Raw genomic sequence first — 24,907 nt, 5'->3', positions numbered from 1 at the left:
GCAGGTAATCCATACTTCTTTTCTAGCTCTTTGAAAGTTTCCTAACAAATTTCTCCCCTCTGGGGGAAAACAAACCTAAAGATTTACTCCCACCGCCATATCATGTTCATTATCACCACCATCCCCAAGTTTAATGTGCTTTCAATATCCAAACATTCACCTCCAGCATCAATATTCAAAGTGAGACACCATGCAAAACAGTCTGGTCATTGACCAAGTGCTCCACAGCTTTCACAAGTCCTCTTGCATATATTCTCTTAAATTTCTTACGAGGACCAGCTCCACAAAGCCCTTTTTTTTAGTTGGGTAAGTATTATTTGTCTTTTATTTTTTACTTTTTTTTTATAAATGAATGCAATTTTATTAAACAATGAAAGAATGTACAGTCAGCCTAAGAGGATGCACGAGGTGTTACCTCCCCCTAGGACTGAACAATATGCACATAAACACACACAAGCCTGAATTACAATTATAAGGTATCACAAAACAGATCTCCCCTTGATTAGTGTTTTAAAAGTGCAAGGTGCAAAAAAGGCACAGGGGCCAATTTGCGCTCGAGGTGCAAGGGGCAAGGCGAGGCATGCACCTTTTTGAAGCAAGGCACAAAAATACAAAAAAAAAGTTAAAAAAATAAAAAAGTCAGGAAATTAAAAAAATGCCAAAAAAATAAAAAAAGATTAAAAAATAAAAAAAATTAAACATAATATTAAGAAAAATATAAATTTAATTTTTAAAATAAATGTTTTAAAAGGCTCATTATCTAAAATTAAAATACATAAACTTAATATGTAAAGCATATTCAAATGAGAATTTAAAAATAAAATCAAACATATAAAGCATTTTCAAGCATGTAAAACCTACACCTCTTTTTTTTCCTCAATTGCATTACTTCAAGTAGCTAATGTGATGTAAAACATATTACATTCTTGATTCCACGAGCTGCCTTTGTGCCACGCCCCTCGAGGCAAGCCCAAACAAGTCCACGTTAGGGTCTTAAATTCTTAATTCTCATATAAAAAATAATGATTTTATAATTTTAATTGCTTTCTAAGAAGATATTTTCTTAGGATGAATGAATGAACAATATTAGTAAATTGGGGGTTCTCGAAGCTTGTTTGGGCTTGCCTCAAGGGGCGTGGCATGGGGGTCCGGGGGTGGAGCCCCTGACCTAGCCGCTAGGTTCAAAAAAAGCAAAGAAAGCGTCAAATTTTCAAAATGTGCATGCCTAGGCGCACTAGGCGTGCACCTTTCGAAAGGGCTGTGCCTAGGACCTAGGTGAGGCGCTGCTGTGCCTAGGTGCTCCTCAGGTGTGCCTTTTAAATCACTGCCCTTGATACCCCTTGTTTAGCCATAGAATCAGCCATTACATTTTCCGATCTGCTAACCCATTGAATCCTAACTGTCATGTTTCTTGTCAGCCAATTAGCTTTCTTTAAAACATCCCTATAACCCTAACAAGTTTCTGGATTTGTCAGCCAGCCCACTACTACCTTGGAGTCAGTGTTTTAAAAGCGTAGGGGCCAATTTGTGCCTGAGGCGCAAGGCGAGGCACGTGCCTTTTTGAAGCAAGGCACAAAAATACAAAAAAAGCTAAAAATTAAAAAATGCCAAAAAATTAAAAAAATGCAAAAAAATATTAATAAAAAATATAAACTAAATTTTAAAATAATGTTTTAAAAACCTATTATCTAAAATTAAAATACATAAACATAAGATGTAAAGCATATTCAAATAAGAATTTAAAAATAAAATCAAACATATAAAACATTTTCAAGCATGCAAAACCTCTAATCTCTTTTTTCACTCAATTGCATTACTTCAAGTAGCTAATGTGAAGTAAAACATGTTACATTCCTGATTCTACAAGCCGCCTGTGTGCCACGCCCCTTGAGGCAAGCCCAAACAAGTCCATGTTAGGTCTTAAATTCTTAGTTTTCACACAAAAAAAAATAATGATTTTATAGTTTTAATTGCATTTTAAGAAGACATTTTATTATGATGAATGAATGAACAACATTACCAAATTGGGCATGGCATGGGGATCCGGGGGCGGAGCCCCCAGCCCAGCCGCTATGTTCAAAAAAAGCAAAAAAGCATCAAATTTTCAAAAGGCGCACACCTGAGCTGAGGCGCAAGGCGCACCAGGCATGCGCCTTTTGAAAGGGCTGTGCCTAGGACCTAGGTGAGGTGCATACCCTGAAATGTGCCTTGCCTGTGCGCCTAGGCGCGCCTTTTAAATCACTGCTTGGAGTCCCCCTCAACTATCAAGTTTTCCACTCCATGTTGACTAGTCAGCTGTATGCCTTGTACCGCTGCTAGCTCCACAAAGCCCTTCTAAACAATAAAAAATAGGGATATGAACCAATATTTGGTTCTGCTTCTTCAAATGCATCACACACACATACACACTACTACCATCAAAATTTAATCTCATTACCCCTTCCACTCTAAAGATAGGGACCCTCAAAGGAAGTAAAGTCCTTTTTTTTATCAGCAACACAAATGAAGATTTCATTCATGACATAATTAGATAAAGGAGACTAAGGAGTATGTAGAAACCACTGATGTGGTCCCCACCTCTTTCTATTGTACTCGTATTCAACTACCAGTTATTTAAGTGTCAGTCCACAATTAGTTAGTCTTTTATTAGGACTTCAATTGTTATTTTTTATTAGAATTTTATTTATGCCATGTAAGCAGTCTTATCCTTCAGAATTAATATAAATAGAAAGAGGGGGGCGACAGATTAAGCATCCTCTTCTTTTCTGAAATCCTTCGAAATCTTCTTCTCTTCTTTTCTCTTTCTCCTCTCATTCTCTCCTCCCATCCTCTTAATTTCCCATTGTTTATACACCACAACTTGGGTTGTCTGTAGTCTCATACGACTACATGGTATCAGAGCCAACTTAGGAAATCTTATGATAGTCTGACATGGCTGATTGCATAAGAATTTCCTAGGGTTGGAAAATTTCCAGCAAAAAAAGGATCATCGGCTGAGTCTTGGAGATTGTTGGTGAAGCATCAGAGGATGACCAGCAATCAGGAAGAGTCATAAGGAAGAACCCTCAAGATTAGGGTTCAGACTTGTTTTTGAAGGTTGTGGCCAGAAAGTCAGAAGGAAGAACCCTCAAGATTAGGGTTCAGACTTATCTTTGAAGGTTGCGGCCAGAGTTTTGCTGAAGTAAGTCAATCTTTTATATTAAAAGGATTACCTTTTCTGGTTATTTCAAAGGTTCGACTGAAAGTTTTCTCCTCCTGAACTGTTCTTGATACATTAAAAGATTAGTTTTTTTTTGGTTACTTTAAGAGGTGCAGCTGAACTGGTTGTGTTCTTGGCTTGTTTCTTGACCTTTGACTGGTTCTAGGTTCAAGATTATAGTTTCTTGACTGTCGCCAATTCTAGGGATGCAGTTAATTTCAGCCTTGCACTCTCAGCCCTGCACTCTAAGTTGTACTTGGAAGGTTATCTTTTTTGGGTGGATTGTTGACCTAGAAGGATAAAGTAGGTTCGGCTTATAGTAAATTTTGGGTGTAATTACCCAGTCTCAGTGATACAAAAGGCATTTGTTAATCTTTTCTTGACAAAGAATGGAGTTTAAGAGCCAAGGGGGAAACTATTTAGGGGCTGGTGGTGCTGGTAGCACACCTGAGAACAGTTTTCAGATTACCACTCTAAAATTTGATGGGTCAAACTACCTAGAGTGGGCCCAATCATCCATGATGACTATTGGGGGTAGAGGAAAGCTAAGTTATTTACTGGAAGATGTCAAGGAACTAGCAAAGGCGGACCAAATATATACCAAATGGGTTCAGGAGAGCTATTTGGTTATGACATGGCTGTGTAACTTCATGCAACCACATATCAGCCAAAATTATTTATGGGCAAAAACAACTAAAGAAATTTGGGATATCATGAAAGAAACCTACTCCCAACCCCTCAATGTTGCTAGGTCCTATGAGTTAAAATGTAAGGTGAATAACCTTAAGCAAGGAGAGAAGCCAGTCTCGGTTTATTTTTTCACCTTGAAATCCTTGTGGCATGAGATTGATCACTTAGAAACAATTGAGTGGGAAAGCCAGAAGGATGCACAGACCTACAGAAAGCAGGTTGAAACCAATAGGGTATTTGAGTTTCTAGCTGGTCCTGAATTCTGAGTATGACATTTTGAGACAACAACTTCTAACAAGAGACAATGTGACTCTATCACAAGCTTACTCTCTAGTGCACAGTGAAGAAGGTAGAAGGAAAGTTATGTTACAGCATTCGCCACTTGAATCAGCCTTGGCAGCAACTAAACCCAAGTTTGGGGGGGATAAGGAGAGAGATATGAAGAAGGAAGACAAGGACCTAATATGTGAACATTATAAGAAACCTAAGCATACCAAAGAAACTTGTTGGAGGCTACATCCTCATCTAGTTCTTGCAAAACTCAGGAACAAAAAGGGGAATGCTAATATAGCTGTTACTATTGATTGTGCAACTCATCAGGCACAAGAGCAGCACTACTAGACACTCTAGCTGTTGTCCGAGCTGCCTTGACTCAGTTGGAAAAGGAGGTTGGTAATTCAGCATCATCATCTCAGCCAGTCACAACTTCAGCTCTTCCTACCTCAGCATTTGCTCATTCAGGTACACGGGCCTCAGCTTATCATGCTTCAGCTCCAAGTAACACTGAACATTGTTGGGTAATAGACTCAGGTGCATATGATCATATGACTAGTTTGCCTTCACTATTTACTACCTATCACTTATCCTCTAGTGCCATTTCCTTGTCTTCTGTTTTGCATGTTCCTAAACTTAGCACCAATTTACTTTCAGTAAGTAGCATTACTAAAAACCAGAATTTCTCAATGTAATGCAAGAGTAAACAAAGGAAGAAGAAGATTTTTTTTTATATGTATTCATCAATCTCATATGTATATATACAAGTTGCAAATTCTATGTTAGGAAAGAAGACTAATCAAATTCCTACAAATCAGTCCTACAATCAAGGTAAATCATATCCTACAAATCAGTCCTACAATCAAGGTAAGTCATATCTCCTACAAATCAGTCCTACAATCAAGGTAAGTCATATCTCCTACAAATCAGTCCTACAATCAAGGTAAATCATATCCCACAAATCAGTCAAGGTAAATCATATCTCCCTAGTATTTACTTCCTATTCTGTAACACTCCCCCTCAAGTTGGAGCGTAGATATTAATCATGCCCAGCTTGTTACAAGGATAATCAACCTAGACCCCATTAAGAGTCTTCGTGAAGATATCTCCCAGTTGTTCTCCTGTTTTCACATAACCTGTGGAAATCAAACCTTCTGAATCTTTTCACAAACGAAATGGCAATCGATCTCGATATGCTTAGTTCGTTCAAGAAAAACAGGATTAGATGCAATGTGAAGAGCAGCTTGGTTATCACACCATAACTTATCTGGTACTGAAGTTTTAAGACCTACTTCAGTCAGAAGCTGATATATCCACATTATTTCACATACAGACTTGGCCATAGCTCTATATTCCGATTCTGCACTCAAACGTGAGACAACATTTTGCTTCTTGCTTTTTCATGAAACTAGATTTCCTCCAACAAATGCACAATAGCCTGAAGTAGACCTTCGATCTTCCTTGGATCCTACCCAATCAGCATCTGAAAAACATTCAATTCTAGCATGAACATGATTGCCATACAAAATTCCTCGCCCAGGTGCTCATTTTAAGTAGCACAAAATTGTTCTACAGCTGTCCAATGATTAACTATTGGAGAGGACATGTACTGACTCACTACACTAACTGAATACGCAATATCTAGACGAGTTACAGTAAGATAATTCAACTTTCCAACCAATCTTCTATATCTCTCAGGATCTTCAAATAATTTACCATCTTTTGTGAGTTGCAAGTTAGGAACCATTGGAGTGCTACATAGCTTAGCTCCCAACTTTCCCGTCTTAGACAACAAGTCAAGTACATATTTCCTTTGAGATAAGAATATTCCCTTCTTGCTTCTTGTTACCTCAACACCCAAGAAGTATTTCAACATTCCCAAATCTTTGGTATGAAACTGAGTGTGGAGAAAGGATTTAAGGGATGAAATCCCTGTAGTATCACTCCCAATAATGACAATATCATCCACATACACAACTAACAAAATGATGCCGTCAGTAGAGTGCTTGAAGAAAACAAAATGATCAGACTTACTTTTCTTCATACCAAAATTCTCGACTGCCTGACTAAACTTTCCAAACCAGGCGCGAGGACTCTGCTTCAACCCATACAGAGACTTATGAAGATAGCAAACTTTCCTATACTCCCCTTGAGCAACAAAGCCAGGCGGTTGCTCCATATAAACTTTCTCCTAAAGATCCCCATGAAGAAAAGCATTCTTGATGCCTAACTGATGAAGGGGCCAATTATAAGTAGCTGCCATAGAAATAAACAACCTGACAGAAGTAAGTTTAGCAACAAGAGAAAAGATCTCAGAATAATCCACTCCATAAGTCTGAGCATATCCTTTAGCAACAAGATAGGCTTTCAATCGAGCAATGGACCCATCAGGATTGACTTTAACTGTAAACACCCATTTACACTCAATAGCCTTCTTATCTGTAGGTAAATTTACCAAGGTCCAAGTACCATTGTCCTCTAAAGCATTCATCTCCTCAATCATAGCATTACGCCATCCAGGGTGAGAAAGGGCTTCTTTAATAGTCTTAGGAACAAAGATAGAATCAAGAGATGCAATAAGAGAATGGGAAGAGGATGACAAATGATTATAAGACACAAATGAAGATACTGGAAAGTACACTTACGCTTACCTTTACGAAGAGCAATAGGAAGATCATCATTAGAGATTGGTTCTGATGATGAAGGAATCGGATCAATTGAGACTGGATCCGACAACGAAGGAGCTAGTCCAGGACATGGATCCGGAGGGGTTGGTCGCCGAGAATAAACCTGTACTGTAGGTGGCTTAGGCCTAGCAGGAGCAGATTCAATAGGATGTGAAACAGATGATGTGACAGTATAGATTAACAAATCATCATCCTCCCCCTGACTTGGATGAGGAGTAGATGGAAAGAAAGGTGTATCTTCTAGAAAATTAACATCAACTGACACAAGATATCTGTGAAGAGTAGGACAATCACATCTATACCCCTTTTGAACACGAGAATACCTAAGAAAAACACACTTCAAAGATTTTGGATCTAGTTTGGTAACTTGAGGATGAACATCCCGAACAAAGCATGTATACCCAAATACCCTAGGCTCAATAGGAAACAATGTTTTATTTGGAAACAAAACATGATAAGGAGTCTTACCCTGAAGGACAGACAAAGACATACGGTTAATAAAAAAACATGTGGTGGAAACTGCATCAGCCCAGAAAGATTTAGGAACCTTCATTTGAAATAACAAAGCTCTTGCAGTTTCAAGGTGTCTATTTTTCCGTTCAGCAACCCCATTTTGAGATGGTGTATCTACACAAGAAGTTTGATGAAGAATGCCATGCTGAAGCATGTAAGTTTGAAAGGATTCTGACAAGTACTCATTAGCATTATCACTTCTCAATATTTGTACTGAAACATTAAATTGAGTTTTAACTTCAGCACAGAAAGCAGAAAAATGAGAAAACACCTCAGAACAATTTTTCATTAAATAGAACCATGTCATACGAGAGTAATCATCAACAAAGGTAACGAAATACTTAAACCCAGTTTTGGAATCAACTAGACACGGACCCCAAACATCTGAATGGACTAACTCAAAAGGAGCACTAGCTCGTTTATTGACTCTAGGACTCGAACTAAGACGATGGTGTTTAACAAACTGACAAGACTCGCAATTTAATGAAGACAAACTTTGAAATTGAGGACAAATTTGCTTTAACACATGGAGAGAGGGGTGGCCCAACCGACAATGTGCTTCAAAAGGGGTTACAACTCCAGAACAGGCTATGGATCTTGGAACTTGTGTATCAAGGATGTAGAGACCTCCAGACTCATGTCCCTTACCAATAATCTTCTTCGTCGTAAGATCCTGAAATAAACAATAATCAGGAAAAAATGAGACACAACAATTAAGGGTACGAGTGAGTTTGCTAACAGAAATTAAATTAAATGATAACTGAGGTAAACTAAGAACAGATGACAAAGGAAGTGATGGTGTTGGACTAATTGTGCCAGACCCAATAACACAAGATGTTGACCCATTTGCTAAAGTAACAGGAGAGGTAGATTTATGTGACCGAAAGGTAGAAAACAGACTTGAATTACCTGTCATATGATCTGTAGCTCCAGAATCAATGACCCATTTTGAAGATGAGGAAACAAGACATGTATTGGGTTTACCTGACTCGACGATGGCAGTAACAGGAGTAGATTGAGGTTTCAATGATTCTTGGTACTGAGCAAATTTGGCATATTCATCTGCAGATATCATAAGACTTCTCAGAAGTATCCGTGGTGGATGTAATATGGGCAGACTGAGTTTTCTTATTCTGCAACTTCCTACAATCCCGCTTCATATGTCTTGGCTTATGACAGTAATGACACACTCTCTCTCCTGACTCCTGTCCACAAGTATTAGTATTCTTATCATAGTTACTTGACCTGTCATAATTGCTAGATCTTCTACCACTACCACTCTTGTATTGTTGTCTCCCTGATTCAGATGTATTATTGTGGTTGACAAGGGCACTACTAGGCTGAATAGGTGGAGAACTTTCTATACGAAGGACCCTACTAAAAGCATCTTGTAGAGAAGAGATCTCTGAACTGGAAAGAATTTGAGATTTAGCAGTCTCAAATTCAGAAGGGAGGCCAGCTAAAAAACTCATAACAGCCATCTTTTCTCGCTGAGCTTGTTGAACAGTCACATCAGTACTAAACGGAAACAACATATTAAGTTCTTCATATGTTTTCTTGAAATCCATGAAATAGCTTGTAAGAGATCTATCGCCTTTGTCTGCCCTTTAAAAGGCTTTACACACATCATAAGTGTGGAAAATATTCCCCTTTCCGGAGTACAAGAATTCTAGATAGTTCATTAATTCCTTAACAAATCCACAGTGAGTGACCCAACCAACCACCTCACTTTCAATGGAGTTGCGTATCTGCAAGAACAAACGAGCATCCTCCCTCAACCAAGTCTTTCTCGAGTCATCATTAGGAGGGTCATTAGTCAAATGGTTATCCATAGCAATACTCGGCAAATATAGTTGAACAGTTTTACTCCAATCCAGATAATTAGAGCCATTAAGCTTATGCTCAGTTATTTTTGACATTACTGGAACAACATCCGACATAACTGCTGATTTCTTGTCTGCCATAATCTCAAAATTTAAATAAACAGAATATTTTGAACACCGAAAATCAACGGAGCACACCTGTTGAAAACACCAGAATGGATATGCACGTAACAAAGCACAAATATGTGCTATATAGGACGAGGCGAGCCAAAAGACAATGACCGAAAAATTTCCGGTGATAGCCGCGCCTCGGCGTGCCAGTGCGTGTGACTGTGGCAGAATCTTCAGGCGACGCGTGAGACGCATGCGCATGGCTGCTGACTGCCGGACTTTGCAGAACCTCCGATTAGCGGGTGACGCTTTTTCCTGGATGGGCAGTGAGAGTAAAAGAATTGCTCCAAGGAGGTGACCCAAAACACCCAAAAATTTTCCTCTACCTACTGTTTACTTAGGACAAAAACGAAAGGTTCGACAGAGACTAGATGCTCTGATACCTACAAATCAGTCCTACAATCTCATATGTATTCATCAATCTCATATGTATATATACAAGTTACAAATTCTATGTTAGGAAAGAAGACTAATCAAATTCCTACAAATCAGTCCTACAATCAAGGTAAATCATATCTCCTACAAATCAGCCCTATAGTCAAGGTAAATCATATCCTACAAATCAGTCCTACAATCAAGGTAAATCATATCTCCCTAGTATTTACTTCCTATTCTGTAACACTCAATAACCTTTTTTCTTGATCAATGTGTTTTTTAGGACTTGGAGACAAGGAAGGTGATTGGGACTGGCCGTGAGACAAGTGGAATTTATCTGCTTGGAGGAAGTTCACAGTGGGACGGTAGTGAAGTTAAAAGGTCTTTTGTTTCTCAGTCTATTGGTCAAGTCATGCTTTGGCATAACCGATTGGGTCATTTATCCTTTAGGTCTTTGAAAAGCTTGTTTCCTAGTTTATTTGAATCTATCCAAATGTCTAGTTTAAAGTGTGAAAGTTGTGAGCTTGCAAAGCATTGTAGAACAACCTATTCATTAAGTAATAAGAGAAGTAGTGTTCCTTTTGACATTGTGCATACTGATGTTTGGGGACCATATCACATCACTGTTAGGGGGGGGTACAGATACTTCTTGCTGTTTGTTGATGACTACACCCGGTTTTCTTGGGTCTACTTGATGCGTTCTCGAGATGAGGTCCTTACCCTAACCCAAACCTTTCATCAGATGATTTTAACCCAGTTTGGGGTAAAAATCAAAATTTTTAGATCCAATAATGCTAAGAATACTTTAAAAACATCACTAGCTTCTTATTTTCTTGACATGGGATTATCCATCAAAGTACCTGCCCTCATACCCCTCAGTAGAATGGGGTGGCTGAGAGAAAGAATAGGCACATATTGGAAGTAGCTAGAAGTATCATATTCAACTCCATTGTGCCTATACATTTCTGGCGAGATGCCATTCTCACAGTTGTGTATCTCATCAACCGAATTCCTTCACGGGTTCTTGACATGAAACCCCCATTCACTCTTTTATATCCTGATAAAGAGTTGTTTTTTGTCCCTCTTAAAACCTTTGGTTGTACCTGCTTTGTGCAAACTCTTGGCCGTCACTGTTCCAAATTTGACCCTAAAGCCTCAAAATGTATTTTCCTTGGTTATGCACAAACTCAAAGGGGATACTGCTGCTACGAACCTGCTTCAGGAAAGAGATTTGTATCCATGGATGTTACTTTCTTTGAGGATGTACCTTATTACTCTAGGGTTTCTTCTCAAGGGGAGAGTAGTACGGTTGGGGTTAACACATCAGAAGTTCTTTTACCTGTTCTATTGAGTGAAGAGGGGTGTAATGGGGAGGGTTGTCAAAAATGTCAGGATTTGAGAGTTTATCACAGACGATGGAGGCAGGTTGATTTCGGTCATCAACAGTCCAGGCCATCTCCAATTCCTTCTAAAGATCCAGATCCAGGTACTACATCTCTTCCAGCTCCCATTACAGATGAGCCTTCTGTTGTTGAGCCTTCTCCATCTTTTTAGCCCTTACTTCCATTGAATGACCTTAACCTTCCAATTGCAGTCCGTAAAGGCAAACGCCGTCGCACCTCATCCACAACCCATTGTATCTCACAATTCTTGTCCTATGATCACCTGTCTCCCTCTTACAAGTCCTTTCTTACATCAATTGTTAATATTCCCATTCCCAGAACAGTACAGGAAGCCTTGACCATTCCTAAGTGGAAAGATGCAATGAAGGTAGAAATGGATGCCCTTCTGAGAAACAATACCTGGGAGCTAGTTGATCAATCCAAAGGGAAGAAACCAGTTGGATGTAGATGGGTGTTTACTGTGAAACATAATGCTGATGGTTCCATTGAAAGATATAAGGCCCGGTTAGTTGCAAAGGGATTTATTCAGACTTATGGTATAGATTACTTGGAGACTTTTGCACCAGTTGCAAAAATGACCACTATCAGAGTGTTATTATCTCTTGCAACCAGTTACTCTTGGCCCTTGTTCCAAATGGATGTTAAAAATGCCTTCCTCAATGGAGACTTGGAAGAAGAAGTGTGTTAAGCCAGCTAATACACATATTGAACAGAATCACAAGATTAGTGCAGAAGGTGGAGAGCCTCTTGAAGATAAAGCTATGTTCCAAAGATTAGTTGGTAAACTACTATATCTTCGTCTTACACGACCAGACATCAGCTATGCAGTCAATGTTGTTAGTCAGTATATGCACCCCAAAACTACCCACCTACTTGTTGTTGAGAGGATATTGGCATATTAAAGAGGTGTCTACACAGAGGTGTACTATTTAAGGATAATAATCACATGAAAATAGAAGTTTACACAGATGCAGATTGTGCCGGTTGTGTTGATGATAGAAGGTCTACCTCCGGATATTGCGCCTTTGTAGGAGGTAACCTTGTTTCTTGGAGGAGTAAGAAACAAAATGTTGTTTCTCGTTCCAGTGCTGAAGCTGAATATAGGTCCATGGCAAATGGTGTGGTTGAAATACTATGGTTGAAATCACTGTTTGATGAATTGGGTATTACTTATGAGAAACCTCTAATGTTGTATTGTGATAATCAGGCTGCTATTAATATAGCTCATAACTCGGTACAACATGACAAAACCAAGCACATTGAAGTCGATCGATATTTTATAAGGGAAAGGGTTGCATCTCAAGAAGTTTGTCTTCCATTTATCAGCTCCAACATGCAGCTTGTTGATCTTCTCACCAAGGCAGTTTCAGAGAAGTTAGAAGCAGATCTATGCAAATTGGGAATGACAAACATCTATTCCCAACTTGAGGGGGAGTGTAGAAACCACTGATGGGGTCCCCACCTCTTTCTATTGTACTCGTATACAACTACTATTTATTTAAGTGTCAGTCCACAATTAGTTGTTAGTCTTTTATTAGGACTTTAATTGTTGTCTTTTGTTAGGATTTTAATTTTGCCATGTAAGTAGTCTTATCCTTACTTCAGAATAAATATAAATAGAAAGAGGGGGCGGCAGATTAAGCATCCTCTTCTTTTCTGAAATCCTTCCTTCAAAATATTCTTCTCTTCTTTTCCCTTTCTCCTCTCATTCTCTCCTCTCATCCTCTTAATTTCCCATTGATTATACACCACAGCTTGGGCTGTCAGTAGTCTCATACGACTACAGAGTACAACGAGAGGTTGTGGTTAGAAACAGAGAGAAGTAATTATAGCTCAGATAACCCACCCCCAAACAGTTACATCAAAGCCCAAAACATTTGTTGTCTATTAACTCCCTGTTTTGCTAATCCATCTACCAAGCTATTAGCTGACCTTTGTACCGAATGAATCACAATCTACAAATATTTTGTGAACCATTTAAATTTTCTGATTTCATTTCTGAAGCACCATGCAGCCTATGCCTCCTCCAAAAGCAACTGACAAGCACCTTGGAGTTGCCTTCAATAATCTGTCTTTCAGCTCCCATCTTCTTGATTTTTTGTGCCCCAAAAGTTGTTGCCATTATCTCAGCCCTTACTAAATCCCCTTCTCCTATGGGACCCAAGTCTATTGCTAGGATGCTTCTCTCTCAACCCTTGTTGCATCTCTAATCCCAGAAGGCCCCGAGTTACCTATACTACTACCATCAAAATTCAGCTTCCACTACCCTCTATTTGGAGGTGACCATTCTTTTGCAACTCTTGTCCAGTATTTTAAAAGGCGTGGGAGGCGTATTTCTGGAGGCGTGCCTCCAGGCAAAGCGCACCCAAAACGCCTTGAGGCGTATGCCAGAGGCGCTGACACCTCTGAGGCATACGCCTCTTGCGCTTTTCTCACGAGGCTTGCTAGAGGCCTACGCCTCTTGCGCCTCATGCACATCTGATATGAAAATACAGAAAAAAAGCGAAGGAAAGGAAAGGGAAAGAAAAGAAAAGAAAGGGAAAGGAAAGGAAAGGAAAGAGAAGAAAAAAAGAGAAAAGGAAAGAAAAGAAAAGTAAGGGAAGGGAAGAAAAGATAAGGGAAAAGAAAATGGTTTTCCCCCTGCCCCTTCGGCTGGGGGGCGTTTGAACTACTGTTATGCATCTTTATTCTTCTTAATATAAAAGATTTTTATTAAAAATAAAGAAAAAATGAGATCCCCCTTCCTTTTCATCCTCCTCATAACCCCCCTCTTCTCAAGGAGGCTTACACCTCCTTGTGTTCGGGAGGCTTACGCCTCTTGCGTTCTGTATTACGCCTCACGCCTCTAGGTAGTGGAACGCCTCGCGTCACACCTCCACATTTTAAAACACTGCTCTTGTCTTTCTAGAAGAGGAAGCTGCAACTACGCCTCCACTTTTTAACAATATCATCAAGTGTGGTGTTAGAAAACAACTCCAAGGTCCTCACCCGGTGTGAAACTCTTAGAGTAATAGTTTCAATTAGGCCTCCTTTTTTTGAAAAGTAAAATAAAATTTTCATTAATAAAAAAAGAAGAATACACAAGGAAGGTGATAATCACCTCCTAAGAGAAAACATGACTACTGACTTAGAACCTCCACCAACTACAAGACTTGAAGACACAAAGGAATGAAGTCATGAACACACCTCTAGGATCAAAACACCAGACAGCTTCACAACTGATACGACTGCAACACTAGAATCAGCAAACCTAGCAGAACCAAGGCCCTAATCTTCCCCTTCAAACACCTCCTCTTGACCATCGACATCTTCATCCCACCTCTGTTTTCCTTTTTCTTAAGAGTTTCTTCCCTTTTCTTCCTCTCAAACTCTTCAAAGGCTTTCCTAGCAACTTCCTCACCACCCCAGAAAAACAAACCCAAGCTTTTGCCTATCTCTACATCTTTTTTAGCTGCTTCCTCCAAGGAGATACTTCCAGAAAAACAGGCCTCCTTACTTCTTTCTTTCTCCTTGAATATTCTTGCATTTCTTTCCTCCTACAGTGTCCATATTATTGCAGCTCTTGTGCATTTCCACTTTATTTTATCTCTTTTCTTTGGGCATCAAACCACTAAATATCAAACAATCTATCCAAGCTGGCAGGAGGATCCCACCTGCAACCAAAAAGAGCAAGGAACCAATTCCAAATACAAGAAGCCAAAGGACAAGAGGTTAATAGGTAGAATGCAGTCCCACCATTCAATTTGCACATGATGCATCAATTAGGAGATAAAAACCTGTTGGAAAACGTGGGGTTACTGGTTCAGATCTGAAAATAGAATTGTATATATTCCTAGGATTGTGGAATGATTGATTTAGAAAGTTTTTTCTTTCCATTTTTGTACTTTCTATTTTCTATTTTTTCTTCTTTCCATTTTCTTTTTTTTTTCTATTTTTCTTTCTTTCTATTTATTGCAGCAACTTACTGTATGAATATGCCCATTGGCAATAGAATGAAACATATCAGTATTCTACCATTCCAAAACATGGTATCAGAGCTCTAGGTTTGTCAACCTTGAGATTTTTTCGGCCTTCATTGCCAGTTTTTTGTGTTTTTCTCTTCTGGCCTTCAATGCTGATCTGTAACCAGAAGTGTTCCTTTATTCACCTTTCCTGCTGGCCTTATTTTTCCTCCATTAACAATGTCCGACATGACTGCAACAAGTGGTCCCGTCCAAACCGATGAAGGAGCAACAAATTCTCATCCTCACACTGGTGATTTGCAGAATATTCAGGCAACATATAGACTGAATGGATAGAATTACTTGAAGTGGTCACAACTAGTGCGTACCTATTTGAAGGGAAAAGGAAAACTAGTCACCTCCTTGGAACAGGACCAAGGTTGGGCGAGCCAAATTTTGATGCTTGGGATGAAGAGGACTCCATGATTATGTCATGGTTGTGGAGTTCAATGACACCCGAGATCAATAATACTTGTATGTTTCTTCCCTCTGCAAAGGCTATTTGGGATGTTGTACGACAAACCTGTTCCAAAGCCCATGACGCTGCTCGTGTCTATGAGGTCAAAGTGAAGACTGTGGCGGCCAAACAAGGGAGCAGAAGTGTTACAGAGTATGCAAATCTGCTGCAAAATTTATGGCATGAGCTTGATCATTATCGGGTTCTTGAGACAAAGTGCGCAGATGATGCTGTGATCTTGAAGAATTTTATTCAAAGAGATAGGGTGTATGATTTTTTGGTCAGACTGAATGCTGAATTTGATCAGGTCCGAATACAAATTCTTGGCAAAGAAGAAGTGCCTCCATTGAATGAAGTCATAGCCCTTGTTAGAGCTGAGGAAAGCCTTCGTGAAATCATGCTTGAGCCTAAAGATCCCGAAGGCTCAGCCATAGTGGCAAGGGGAGGAAGTTACAGTGGTTCAAAGGGTGAGAACAATCACAACTTGGCTCGTGACGCAACCATCTGTGACTTTAACGATAACCTCTGTGCACCTATTGCAAGAAGCCCAGACACATGAAAGATTGGTGCTGGAAACTTCATGGGAAACCTCCCACATCCAGCAAGGAATGGGGAAATTGAGGAGTTTCAAAAGGAGTTCAATAGGCCCATAATGTCTCCACAACCCTGCAAGAAGAACACTCAAGTCAGGAACCATTTAATGATGAAGAATTTGAAAGGCTAAGGTGCTTCCTGAAATCCTTGAAACCAGGAAGTGGTTCTACCTCTCTTGCTCTCTCAGGTGAGTCTTTATCTCTAGGATTACATGCCTCGGCTAGTGTTTTTCCATGGATTCTTGATTCTGGAGCTATTGACCACATGACACCCTCTTCACTACATTTTCTCACCTATCCTAGTAATAGAAAAAATTCTGTTGCTGATGGTTCTTTCACCACAGTGACAGGGATTGGGAATATTCAAATTACTCCATCCCTATTACTTAAAAATGTGCTTCATGTTCCTAAGTTGTCCACTAGCCTTATCTCTATACATAAACTCACCCAGGATGTGAACTGCAATGTTGTGTTCTTCCCTTCTTACTGTGTATTTCAGGACCAAGTTTCGGGTAAGAAGATTGGACTTGCTAAGGAAAGAGATGGACTCTACTGCCTTGAAGCAACCAGCAAATCATCTCACACTGTTATGCATGTCACACATGAGTCATTCTTATCTACCTCCAATAAAGATTTAATTTGGCGTCATCATTTCCGTTTTGGTCATCCTTCATTTCCTATTTTAAAAACAATGCTTCCTTCCTTGTTTAAAGGAATTGATGTTGAAACCTTTCATTGTGATGTTTGTGAACTTGCTAAGCACAAAAGGGTTTCTTTCCCAATCAGCAATAAAAGATCTTCAACTCCTTTTTATTTGATTCATTCGGATATATGGGGCCCTTCTCAAATTCCCAACATTACTGGTTCCAGATGGTTCGTCACCTTTATTGATGATTGCACTAGGGTCACATGGATTTTTCTTCTTAAGTCTAAATCTGATGTGGGTACGATTCTTCCCAACTTTCATGGCATGGTCCAAACTCGGTTTGGTGTGAGAATTAAAAGGTTTCGATCTGATAATGCTACAGATTATTTTAATCAGAAATTGTCCCCATTTTTTCAGAAAGAAGGCATTGTGCATGAATCCTCCTGTGTTAACACTCCCCAACAGAATGGGGTAGCTGAGAGATAAAATGGCCATCTTTTGCAAACCACCCGAGCCTTTCTCTTTCAAAATTAGGTGCAAAAACAATATTGGGGGAAAGTTGTCCTTATTGCTGCCTACACCATAAATAGATTACCATCTAAAGTTCTTGACAACCGAAGCCCAATACAAGTCCTTTCTCAATTTTACCCTAATATTCAAGCCTCAAATAATCTCACACCAAGAATTTTTGGCTGCACTGCCTTTGTTCATGTCCATAATAAGGGAAAATTAAACCCACGAGCAATCATGTGTGTCTTCTTGGGATATTCCCCAACTCAGAAAGGTTATAAATGTTATCATCCAGCCACCAGAAAATTCTACACCTCCATCGATGTCACATTTGAGGAAGGAAAATCTTTTTTCACTCAATCTTATCTTCAGGGGGAGCCCTCATTAATGGAAGATAAGGCCACGGATCTACTCTCCCTAGATGTATTACCCTCTTCACAAACAATCAATCGTCAAGAATCACATCCCTCTAAGTCACATTCCTCTGAGCCCCACATTCCCGGGTCTCAACAAGAGTCAAACAACCCGACTATTGTACCAAATTCGGACACTGTTAACCCCACTAATGATGTGCATGATAATGTGAGATATATGCAGGCTTACTCTAGGAGGAAAAATCCAGATCCTCAACCTGTGCAAGTCCAAGATTCAACTCCTAATCCTAGAATTGAGGGATGCTCAGAACCTGAACCTACACCTTCACAGTCTGAGTATGAGTATGACCTACCTATTGCACTGTGAAAAGGAACCAGAGAATGTACCAAACGCCCATTGTACCCTTTAGCCAAATATGTATCATTCCAAAGATTCTCTAAATCCCATAAAAGTTTTCTAGCCAGCCTTAACACCATTCCAATTCCTAATACTCTAGCCGATGCACTTTCTAATAAGGAGTGGAGAAAAGCCATGAGAGTGGAAATGGAGGCATTAGAAAAAAACAACACATGGGAAGTTGTGGATCTACCAAGAAACAAGAAGACGGTAGGTTATAAATGGGTGTTCACAATTAAGTACAAATCTGATGGGTCATTAGAAAGGTACAAAGCACGCCTGGTAGCCAAGGGATATACACAGACTTATGGGGTAGATTATCAGGAGACTTTTGCCCCAGTAGCTAAAATGAATACAGTAAGGGTGTTACTGTCGTTGGCTGCTAACTATAATTGGGATTTGCAACAGTTTGATGTAAAAAATGCGTTTCTCCATGGTGATCTAGAAGAAGAGATATACATGGACATTCCACCGGGTTTTGGAGAAGGCATTAAAGGGAACAAAGTTTGTCAGTTGAAGAAAGCACTATACAGTCTCAAACAATCTTCGAGAGCATAGTTTGGAAGGTTTACGAAGGTAATGCTGAGTATAGGTTACAAGCAAAGTCAATGTGACCACACATTGTTTATCAAACACACAACCTCAGGGAGAGTTACTGCACTATTAGTCTATGTGGATGATATAATCGTTACTGGGAATGATAAAAAGGAGAAGGAAGCATTGAAAAACTGCCTTGCCAGAGAATTTGAGATAAAAGACTTGGGAAGACTAAAGTATTTTCTCGGAATTGAAGTTGCACATTCTAAACAAGGCATATTTATCTCTCAACAAAAGTATGCTATTGATCTTTTGAGAGAAACAGGAAATATGGCATGTAAACTAGCTTCCACACCTATAGATCCCAATCATAAACTTGGAGAAGCCAACGAGAATGCAAGTGTAGACAAGGAGATGTTCCAAAGACTAGTTGGAAAACTCATTTATCTTGCACATACACGACCGGATATTGCATATGCTGTAAGTGTAATAAGTCAGTTTATGCATAATCCTAAAGAAGTTCATCTGCAGGCTGCTCATCGAATTCTGCACTATTTGAAAGCCAATCCAGGAAAAGGAATTTTATTCAGAAGAAATGGAGGACTGACTCTTGAAGTATATACAGATGCCGATTATGCAGGATCTCCAATAGATAGACGATCCACTTCCGGTTACTGTACCTTCTTAGGAGGAAACTTAGTCACTTGGAGGAGTAAGAAGCAAAATGTAGTGGCTCGGTCAAGTGCAGAGGCAGAATTCAGGGCTATGGCACAAGGAGTGTGAATTACTCTGGTTGAAGATAATTTTAGAAGACATGAAGATTCCACGAGAAGAGCCTATGAAACTATATTGTGATAACAAGTCAGCCATCAATATTGCTCACAATCCTGTTCAACATGATAGGACGAAGCACATCGAAATTGACCGACACTTTATAAAAGAGAAACTGGACAGCAAGTTGATTTGCACTCCCTATGTGTCCACAACAGGACAACTGGCCGATGTACTTACTAAAGGGTTCAATAGTATAGGCTTTCGGAGAATTATAGCCAAACTGGGAATGGAGGATCTCTATTCACCAGCTTGAGGGGGAGTGTTGGAAAACGTGGGGTTACTGGTTCAGATCTGAAAATAGAATTGTATATATTCCTAGGATTGTGGAAGGATTGATTTAGAAAGTTTTTTTCTTTCTATTTCTTTCTTTCTATTTTTGTACTTTCTATTTTCTCTTCTTTCTATTTTTTCTTCTTTCTATTTTCTTTTCTTTTTATTTTTCTTTCTTTCTATTTATTGCAGCAACTTACTGTATAAATATGCCCATTGGCAATAGAATGAAACATATCAGTATTCTACCATTCCAAAACAAAACCAGTTGGGTCTCTTTTTTTCAACAAGTCACAAATGTTAGTGCTACCACAAAAGACTTCCCAACAGAAAGCACTAACTTTGGGAGGAATAGGAGCACCCCATACTTCCTTCACCGGAAAGGACCCCAAAGGGGAGAATCCCTAAGCAACACATAAAAAAAAGCAATCACAAGAAAAGCTTCCAGTAGAGTTGGGAATCCAAAGATGTTTATTCCCAATAGATTATCAAGAGCCACCCCTTCCAGCAAACTCAGAAGACTAGAAGCAGGAAGAAACTCAAATTCTCTTAGGTTTCTCCTAAAACCCAAGTTCCAATCAAACCGGAGGGAAGTTGAACGAGTAACAAACTCAGATATGGGCTTATTTTTTCGATCATAGAGAGCATAGACAGTAGGAAACGCATCTTTAAAGGGGGCTCTCCAAGCCAGAGATCTTCCCAAAATTTAATCTTATTACCCAAGGAAAGGTCAAACCTGACATGAGACAGAAACAAAGAGAGAATACTATGGATAGTCTTCCATGGAGAAGCAAGAGTAGCTCTGTGCAGAATACTAGCATCCCATCCATTCTCAGAGAGCCCATGAATACTCCCAAACAAGGCTAAGTTTTTCTTACCAATAGTGCCAATTCCCAATCCCCCATCCACTTTCCTTCTACTCACTGACTCCTATCTAATCAAACGATCCTTCTTTCCCTCTCCAAGTTCCCAAAGGAAATCCCTCATCATCTTCTCAATTCTCCTAACAATTGCTTGTGGCATTCTAAAAACAGATATGTAAAACACAGGATGATTGGCTAATGTGGACTTTATCATGTCAGCCTACCCCCAAGAGAGATGTAATTTCTTTTCAAAGTTGCCAACCTCTTCTCTACTTTATCCAAAGCAGGGTTCCAAAACCTATTGGTTTTAGGGTTAACACCTTAGGGGAGCCCTAAGTACTTAAATGGCCAATCACTATACACACACCCTCAACTCCTCTAAATTAAGCCTTGCAACCATGCTCTTCCCCCAATTGACCTTCAGATTAAAGAGGTTTTCAAATAATTTCACCACCAATCTTAGGTTCTCGAACCATTGTTTGTTCTTACCATCACAAAAGATAATGATGTCATTTGCAAACTGCAAGTGGGTTATAATTATCAAAAAAAAAAAAAAACTGCAAGCGGGTTACTGTCATTCTATCTCTACCCACACTCCACCCCTCAAATAACTGTAATCTTTCTACTCTTAAAATAAGCCTGTTCAACACATCTGCCATGAGAGTAAAAAGAAAAGGGGATAATGGGTCACCTTGCCTCAAACCCCTTTTGACTCCAAAGAAATCCTCAACAGTTCCATTCACAATCATTGAATAATGACAACTTTGTAAACAACCTCTGAACCATTTGGACCATCTCTCCCCAAAACCACTTTTCTTCATAACTTCAATCAAGAACTCCCAATCTACAAGGTCATAAGCCTTCTCTAAGTCCAACTTAATCACAACATTTTCGTCCCCTTTCTTCTCTGCTCCACACATTCATTTGCTATAAGGATCTGATCTATAATTTGCCTCTAATGAACAAAGGCCACTTGGAGCTGGGAGATAATAGAGGGAAGGACCTTCTTAATTCTCTGTGACAACTTTTGTAATGATTTTTGTAAATGCTGGTCACTAAAGTAATAGGGTTGAAATCTCTGGAATGGAAAGGAAGTAAAGTCCTTGGAGAAAAGTGTAAAATCTCTGTCACATTTCTGTATGGATCATTAACAGAGAAACCCCTGAACACCTCAGAGTTTAACAGCCCACAAGTTACAACTTACAAAGGTGGGTAATACAAGAGATGAGCCCTTCATAGGATTTATATTTGTTTACAATGATGCAGTTATTTCTTTCTTCCCAAACTCCCCACATTACAGCATGTGCTACTTTTATCCAGTAAATTTTGCCCCTCCTACCAAGTCCTTTGCCATGCCATTGCCACAAAAACTCTAGAATATGTTCAGGGGTAACCGGTAACTCAACTGTAACCTGCCAGAACCAGAAAATGACTCCAAATTCTTCTTGTTATTTTACAATGCAAGAGAAGATGATCAGCAAATTCACTTTCCCAGAGGCAAAGAGCACACACATGAAGGGAAATATGTAGTCTGCATCTATGTTTTTTCTAAAGGAGATTACAAGTATTAATTCTCTTTAGGCACACTTCCACACAAAGAAAGAGAATCTGGGAGGGATAGAGGGTACCAGATCTTTTCAAAGGGGAATCTAGAGCTGAGGTGACCTGAGATAAGAGCCCGGGAGAAGGATTTTGTAGAGAACATACTGACAAGGTAAGTTTCTAGATGTGGTCAAGGAAGAGAGGGGAAATATAAACCTCTCTAAGGCTATGCAGAAGATCAACAATTTCACCTAGTTCCACATCTCTCAGAGGTTCTAAGGTCAAGGTTCCAGTTTGTTTCAAGGGGGAGGTAGGAAGACAAGAAGAAATGGTGGTGACATCTTGGGATTGGGAAAGGCTGAAAATTTTAGGAAAAGAGGTTGCCAAGGTTTGCTCACCCCACCAGTGTATGTCCAAAATTTGATTCTATTTCCATTACCCATTCTATATCCAATAAAAGGAATGAAGTTGTAGGTAGATATGATACCTTTCCAAGTACTGGTGGCTTTGACCCTATTCAAGTGGAGCTTGCTATGCCAACCATTTGCATCCTTTCCGTACTTGTTTTTAATGATGGGTGTCCAAGTAGCAGTGTAGCACTGTTTTCAATAGGAAATCTCCACAACCATTTCCAAGGATGGAAATATTCCTTTCCTTAATATGCTCAAGTCCAGGTCTACATGTTTCCTTTGGTTTACACACTGATCCCAACTTACTAAATGACTGCCTTTCTCCCCTCCACCATCCCACAAAAGTTTCTCTACAGATTTTCAATTTAGCTTTTTATTTTGACCGGGATTTGGAAAACCGAGATGAAGTAAATAGGCAAATTAGCAAGAGAAGCTTTAATTAGAGTGAGCCTGCCCCCCTTAGATAGTTTTTCTTCCACATGGCCAACATTTTTTCACATTTTTCCACAATTGGGTCCCAAACACTTGAGTTCCTTGGGTTCCCACCAAGAGGCATCTCCAAATAAGAAATAGGGAATTTGTCCTCTTTGCAGTCCAAGATCTCCTTGAAGTTTTCCAAGAATCAAGTTAGTTATGTTTATACCCACAAAGCTACTTTTTGGAGAAATTTACTTGAAGGACTGAAACCAATTCAAAGCAATTAATCACCCACTTCAAAATTAAAATATTTTCCAAATCTGCTTCCATGAACAAGATAATATCATCTGCGGATAGTAAATGTGAAATGTTGATTACATCCCTCCCCACTTTAAAATCTTTTACCAAATTCAACATCTTTGCTTTCTCAATCAGATGACTAAGAATATCTACCACCAAAGTGAATAGTAGAGGGGAAAGAGGACAACCTTATCTAAGTCCTCGACCTGCACTAAAGTAATCTTTTGTCTCTCACTGAGAACCAAGTAGAGCCAATGCACCCTTTTATCCATTTCATCCACCTTCTCCCAAAACCTTTTGATTCCAAAATTTGCATGAGGCATCCCCAATCAATTATGTTTTAAGCTTTTTTCAGGTCAAGTTTGATTACCACACCCAACTTTCCTGGTTGTCTTCTTTATTCAACATACTCCATTGGCTATCAAGATGCTATCAATTATTTGCCTTCCCTTAATAAAATCTTATTGGTTGGAGGATATAATCAGTCCCACCACTTTCTTCAATCTTCCTGCCAAGACTTTCACCAGAATTTTATAGATACTCCCTATCAAGCTAATGTGTCAGAAGTCCTTGAAATCTAAGGTTCCTTCTTTCTTGGGGATTAGGCTAATGAAGGTCGAATTGTTACTTTTGTTCACAATGGCCAATTGAAAGTAACCCTTGAACACCTCCAGAAGATATTGTTTTATGGTGTCCCAACATAGCTGATAAAAGAACATGGGGAATCCATCTGGCTCAGGAGATCTATCCCCATCCATATTAAACACAGCATCCCTGATTTCTTGCTCTTCAAACTCTCTTTCAAACCAGTCTTTCTTGTCTTCTGATAGAACTGAACTCTCCTAGCTATTTAATATCAGCCTCCTACTTCCATCTGAGTACAACTCTTTAGAATAACTCAGGACAGCATCAGATACTTCTTCCTTGTCAACCACTTCTCTTTGTCCTACCTTCAATTTAGTAATGATATATTTCCTTCACCTCCCTGTGGCATAACTATGGAAGAAGCTAGAGTTGTTGTCCCCTTCCTTAAACCACCTTACTGTGGATGTCAGCCACTTCTCTTTATCAATACCAATTGATTCTTCTAAAGCACACCCTTGCATCTTAACACTATCATTCTCAGGAGCTATCCCTAGCATGTCAATATTGTTACAAATCCCTTCACCAACATTTCTTCTACAGCCCAAATCAACCCCCAGCCTTCCTATAGAAACTTAGGGCCCGTTTGGTTCACAGGAATAGGGGTCTGGAATCGGAATCGGAATGGACCCAACTGTTTGGTTGGGCAGAATCAGAATCCCATTCCCATTCCTGGTGGAATGGCATTCCCCCATTTGAGGGAATTACCATTCCCTCCCCCTCCCTTGGGAATGAAATCTCATTCCAGCTTATTCCAATTTCCATTCCCATTCCTGTCTGAACCAAATAGACTATGGGAATAGACCATTCCGGTTCTGATTCCGATTCTGGCTGTGAACCTAATGGACCCTTAGGCTCAGTTTCGAAGGAGTACAAATACAAATATGTAGAGTACAAAACCTTGTATTTTGTATGTATTTGCACTGTACATATTTATATTTGTACTCCTCCCAAACTAATCCTTAATAACAGTTCTCCAA

At 39.4% G+C, this 24,907-nt stretch overlaps 1 protein-coding gene across 4 annotated transcripts in view; it reads left to right on the top strand.

Moving 5' to 3' along the window:
• Positions 1-24,907, top strand: part of LOC148869759 (AUGMIN subunit 8-like) — a 45,746-nt gene that overhangs the window by 11,799 nt on the left and 9,040 nt on the right. The gene's annotated exons all lie outside the window — the stretch shown is intronic.

The sequence above is a fragment of the Nelumbo lutea genome, chromosome 2, assembly GCF_056320005.1.
Source record: "Nelumbo lutea isolate HS-2025 chromosome 2, American lotus-T2T, whole genome shotgun sequence".
NCBI lineage: Eukaryota > Viridiplantae > Streptophyta > Magnoliopsida > Proteales > Nelumbonaceae > Nelumbo > Nelumbo lutea.
Note: the sequence above shows the minus strand (reverse complement) of the source record. Positions and strands in the feature narration are given on the sequence as shown.